This window comes from Ochotona curzoniae, unplaced genomic scaffold, assembly GCF_017591425.1.
Source record: "Ochotona curzoniae isolate NIBS_2020 unplaced genomic scaffold, NIBS_Ocur_1.0 contig_3255, whole genome shotgun sequence".
In the NCBI taxonomy this organism is placed as follows: domain Eukaryota; kingdom Metazoa; phylum Chordata; class Mammalia; order Lagomorpha; family Ochotonidae; genus Ochotona; species Ochotona curzoniae.
In genome coordinates, this window is record NW_024465777.1 from 742,041 (window position 1) to 747,223 (window position 5,183).

A 5,183-nucleotide genomic window follows, 5' to 3' on the forward strand; every position below is an offset into this window, starting at 1 on the left:
CCCTTCCTGAAGTAGGTGGCATGTTCTGATGCCAACTTTCCATCCTGCTCCTCTGTTATCAATTGGCCATCTGGTGCCACCTATGCAGCCACACAGTGAGTTATCTCTGAGTACTTCCTTTGGCTGTCAGTCCTCCATGTGCAGTGGGTGGGGACTGTGGCCTTGGACAATGGGAGATCTGGTGCTCCACCACCTGTTCTGGAGTGGGGCCCAGTCCAGCCCCCTCCATCCCTCTCTGTGCCCTATATTAGAGGCCAGGTTCCGTTTCTCCTTCCCTTCTTCTCCAGATCCACAATGATCCGGCTGCTGAGCTCCCTCCTCCTTGTGGCCCTGGGTAAGCCCCCATCCTGAGTCTGTGCTGCCTGTGCTGCCCTGGCACAGCCCATCTGTGGCCCTCTAGGACTGGCACACTGCTCCATTTTCCTGTTGGGGCTCCTCTGATTGATTGATACCTCTCCTGTCCTCTCCAGCCTCAGGCTTGGACCAGCCTTCCTTCAACCCCTCCAGCCGCATGGTCAATGGTGAGGATGCAGTGCCCTACAGCTGGCCTTGGCAGGTGAGAGCAACACCAGTGCACTGACTCCCACCGTGGGCTCAGGACTCCAAGCACTGATTGCAAGGCCTACAGCCTTGACCCAGTAATATAGGAATCCAGACACTGGGTAGAGGCAAAGCAGGGGACTCAGTTCCAGTTCCTTGAGTCCCACAGCAGGGCTCTGAGTTCTGGAGCACAGAGAGTGGAGAGTTTGGATCAGGGCAGTGGAGGGCAGCACAGAGGGCAAGGCTTGCTGTACTGGTGAGCACAGTTGCCATTAACCACATAGGGTTTTAACTGTGAGTTTAAAAAGTCAATCATGTCCAAGAGTTATGGCCATTGGTTCCCACCTTGGACAGCAGACAGAGAACATGTCCATAACCCAGAACATTCTCCAGGGTCAGCCAGTGTGTTCTGGGAGGGAGCAAAGAGTGAGTGCTTTGGCCCTGCCAGCCACATGGCTTCCCCAGCAGTGACTTAGCCCTGCCATTGCAGCAGGAAAGCAGCCAGAGAGTATGTGTGCCTGAGTAAGCAGCACCAGAGCACCCAGCATCTGTGTACACAGACCACAGCCAGCCTGGGGCCGTAGTCCGTGTTCTACAAATATTGATATTCAGGGATATTTGAGAATCTGAGTGAGTAGGAAACCACAAGGGAAGAAAACGAGTCAGGGTGAGCTGTGCTTCAGAAGCTCCGGGAAGTCTGGAAGAGCTGAGGTGTAGGAGAATGGGACCTGGGAGAGCAGAGGATCTTAGCGACTGTCAGAGGACAGAAGGTTTGGAGATTCCCTCTGTGCAGAGAATGTTGAGGTCCTCAGGGAAGAGACTGAGCATCCCAGTGATCCCTGAGGAGAAAAGGATAGGACCTCCATGAGCAGGTGTGACTCTGAAAGGGCTGCTCTTCTCTGTGAACACACTGCACGACCTACAGTTGTGTCTGAAACCTCTCAGAATCATCCTTCCTGGGCCTCCAGGTTCTCTTGGAATATAAGGCAAGTGGAGGCTGGTCCTTCACCTGTGGAGGGACCCTCATCGGTCGTTCCTGGGTTATGACTGCTGCCCACTGTGTCGTGTGAGTTCCCCTTCTGCCCCACCCCTGCCCTGTCCTTTATCACGTGTGAGACCCAGGCAACTCAAGCCATGGGTGGTTATAGAGGCTTGGCAGTTAAGCCCAGGCTGATCTTCCCTGCCATGGCAGGAGCGGCGGGACGTACCGCGTCGTGTTGGGAGAGTACGACAACTCAGTGACAGAAGGACCCGAGCAGATCATCATTGTGGAAAAGGCCATCGTGCACCCAAAATATAACAAAAAATAATGTGGCCAATGGGTGAGTGAGCTCCCAGCTGGCCCTGGCTCCTGTGTTCTTCCCTCCATGACCACAGCTCATCTAGTCCCTCACCTGTGTCTGGGTGGCTCAGCATTTTCTGGTGAGATCACAGCCAGGAGCAGAAACCTTAAAAACCCAATACAGGACTTAGAGACTATTGTCATGGAAACCGCAGTGCACCCCCACAGGGAGCCTGTGGCCATAGGAAGTGAACGCAAGAGAAATGTCCAGAGTGACAGCAGGCAGAGCAGTGGTCCCCATGGTGTGGCCTGTGGGTCATCAGCATCAGCTTAACCTGGGAACTCTGGAAATAATGTCAGACCTCACACCTCAGGTGAACACAGTCTCAGAGCCTGAGTTTGTGTTCCAGAAAAATGGCTACCTTCTTAAAAATTTATTCATCAATTTTTATTTATTTGCAAATCGGAGAGAGAAAAAAATGTCCCATCTACTGACTCCAATCCAAATGCCTGCATGATTTACAATCACACCAGATGAGGCCAGGAGGCTGGAAATCAGCCAGGATGTGCAAGCAGAGTTCAGGCAACAGAGCCTCCAGCTGCTTCTGCAGGTGTACATGAAGAGGAAGCTGGAACGGAGCAGCTGAGACTGGCACCTGGCACTGTGATGGGGGATGCAGCCACTTCCAACTGTGCCACCTGTCCCCTAATAACTGTGTGTCACAGCCCTAGAGGGTGAGATCATGAGTGACACAGGGACATTAGAGACACCAGGGACATTACCATGAGAGGTACCAAGGACAGTTAAAGACCAAAGCCTGAGGGCTCCTGGAAGCTGCTGAAATATAACAGTAGGAGAAATTAGTTGCAGGGGTTTCCAGGCCACCAGGCTATACATATCTGTAAAAAAATAAATAAATAAGAGATTTATTTATTTATTTATTTATTTATTTATTATTAAAAGGCAGAGTAATGGGGTGGTAAGGAGACAGAGACTCCATCCACTGGTTCAGTTCCCAAATTGTCACAGTGGCCAGAGCTGTGCCAGTCTAAAACCAGAAGCTACTTTCGTGTCTCCAATAGCGAGGCAGGAACTCAAGGTCTTGGGCCATCCTCCACTGCTTCCCAGGTCATAAGCAGGAGGCTTAATCAGAAGTGGAGCAGCTAGAAATTGCACCATTACCACATGTGATGCCAACACCACAGGCAGTGGATTAGCCTGAAATCCAAAGTGCCACGTTTCCAACTGACCCCTCTGTCCCCACAGCTATGACATCGCCCTCCTCAAGCTGTCTGAATGTGCCAACAAGACGGATGAGTTCCAGCCCGCCTGCCTCCCTCCTGCTGGCTACATCCTGCCCCATGGGACGGAATGCTATGTCACTGGCTGGGGCCGACTCTCCAGTACGTGTTGACCAGGGAGCACGGCAGGAGACAGGGACTGGGGGCAGGGACCAATGTTACTTCAGGTCTGGTAAGGGACTTTTCCCTTCTCCAGGCTCACATTGAGCCCCTCAAGCATCCTGGGGAGTCTTCCATGTGTTATATCAGGGATATAGACACACACAGAACATGAGGATGGTGTAACTGGGAGACCCCTCAGGTCAGGAGATCATGGGCCACCATGGCCCTCCCTGGGCGCCCAGCCTGCCCTCTGAGCCCTCATTGCTCTCTGTCTCTGCAGCTGGTGGACAACTGCCAAACAAACTGCAGCAAGGGCTGCTGCCCGTGGTGGACTACGAACACTGCTCCCAGCGAGACTGGTGGGGCTCCACCGTGAAAGAGACCATGATGTGCGCTGGCGGGGACACGGTCTCTAGCTGCAATGTAAGCCAACTCATTCTTCACGGGGAGCAGGGTCCTGCTGTACCTCTGCTACTCATGTAGATGGAGTAGAGAGATCTTCTCTGCTGTCCACAGTCAGGCCCCAAGCAGCACCTGGAGGAAGTCAGCACAGCCCACACACCCTGACTCCTGGCCCACCTCACACCTGGGACCATCACTGTCCCTCCTCCTGCTGCTCAGCCTGCCCCAGCAGCACAGCAGGGACACTCACACCACCACCTTGAGTCACCCACTCTGGGCTCTGCAGGGATCCTCAACCACTGTGCTGTGGCAGCTGAGTCCTCCTAGGCAGCAGGGAAGGTGCTGCCAGCAGGGGGCGCTGGCGTCTCTCGGGGCTCCCTCTGTGCCAGGGGCTGTGCTGAGGTCCTGTGTGGGTCCCTTCCTGCTCAGCAGCTGTGGTAGCACAGCCCTGGTCCTGGCCAGCTGAGGGCCTGAGGCTGGGGGAGGTGCAGCAGTGTGGGTGTGTCTGCAATCCCAGATCAGGGACACAATTTCTTCCAGGTGAGACGTGGCAGCTCAGTCCCCACCCCCTCTGACCATCACAGGGTGACTCTGGAGGACCTCTCATATGCCCAGGAGTGAAATGTAAGTGTGAAGTCCATGGTGTGACCAGTTTTGTTTCTTCACTTGGCTGCAACACCCTTCAGAAGCCCACTGTGTTCACCCGTGTGTCAGCCTACAGTGACTGGATTGAGGAGGTGAGAACTGAGCAGACGGGAGAGCTCCAGCTTGGGGGTTCTCCAGAGAGGGACTGGGGGACTTGGGGCACAGATCCATCCTAGAAGGGCAGTGGGGGAGCGTCCTGGGGGACATTCCCGAGCGGCCTGTGGACGTGTTCTGCTCTGTGTTGCCACAGGCTTTGGGTGGAGCTTGCACTTCCATATTCAGAGAGGGTTTCTCAGTGTGTCCTCTGCTCGGTTCCTTACTTCTCGTAGAGGACAGAGGGAGATGAGGCTGTCTGGTGGGGGAGATGTGAAATGAGTAATTATGGTGAGGGATGGTGAGGGCTATGGTGGGGGAAGCTGAGGGCTCAAGCATCTCCCAGATACGTGTGGTCAGAGGGTTACTGTTGTGCACGAGAGTATCAGTGACCAGCACTTCGAGGTCATGTAAATGTGCTCCAGGGATAGTGATGGAGCCTTGGTTAGTGGTTTAATCCGGAATCCCACTAGGTCAGTACTGTGATTATCACTCCCACTAGAGGAGGACACTGAGCTCAGAGAGGCAGGTCACTCTCCCGGCTCACACAGGGAAGGAGTGGTCAGGCCGGGACTGACCCTAGATCCCCTGACTGCAGAATCCATGACGCTAACCAGGATGTTCTGTCCCCTCCCTGCTCATTTCCAGACAATTGAGAACAACCCATGCTCATGCTGATCCCACATGTTTATAAAGAATAAAGATCTCTCAGCAAGTCCCATGTTGGCTCTCTTTCCTCCATTGCCTCTTCCTCTCTGGCCTGTTCCTGAGATCTGAGAGCTGATGTGCAGAGATGAGACCAGAGTCAGCCTCTCAT

At 54.0% G+C, this 5,183-nt stretch overlaps 1 pseudogene; it reads left to right on the forward strand.

Moving 5' to 3' along the window:
- Positions 1-294: 294 nt before the first annotated feature.
- On the forward strand, positions 295-4,973 carry LOC121156113 (annotated as a pseudogene).
- Positions 4,974-5,183: the final 210 nt, after the last annotated feature.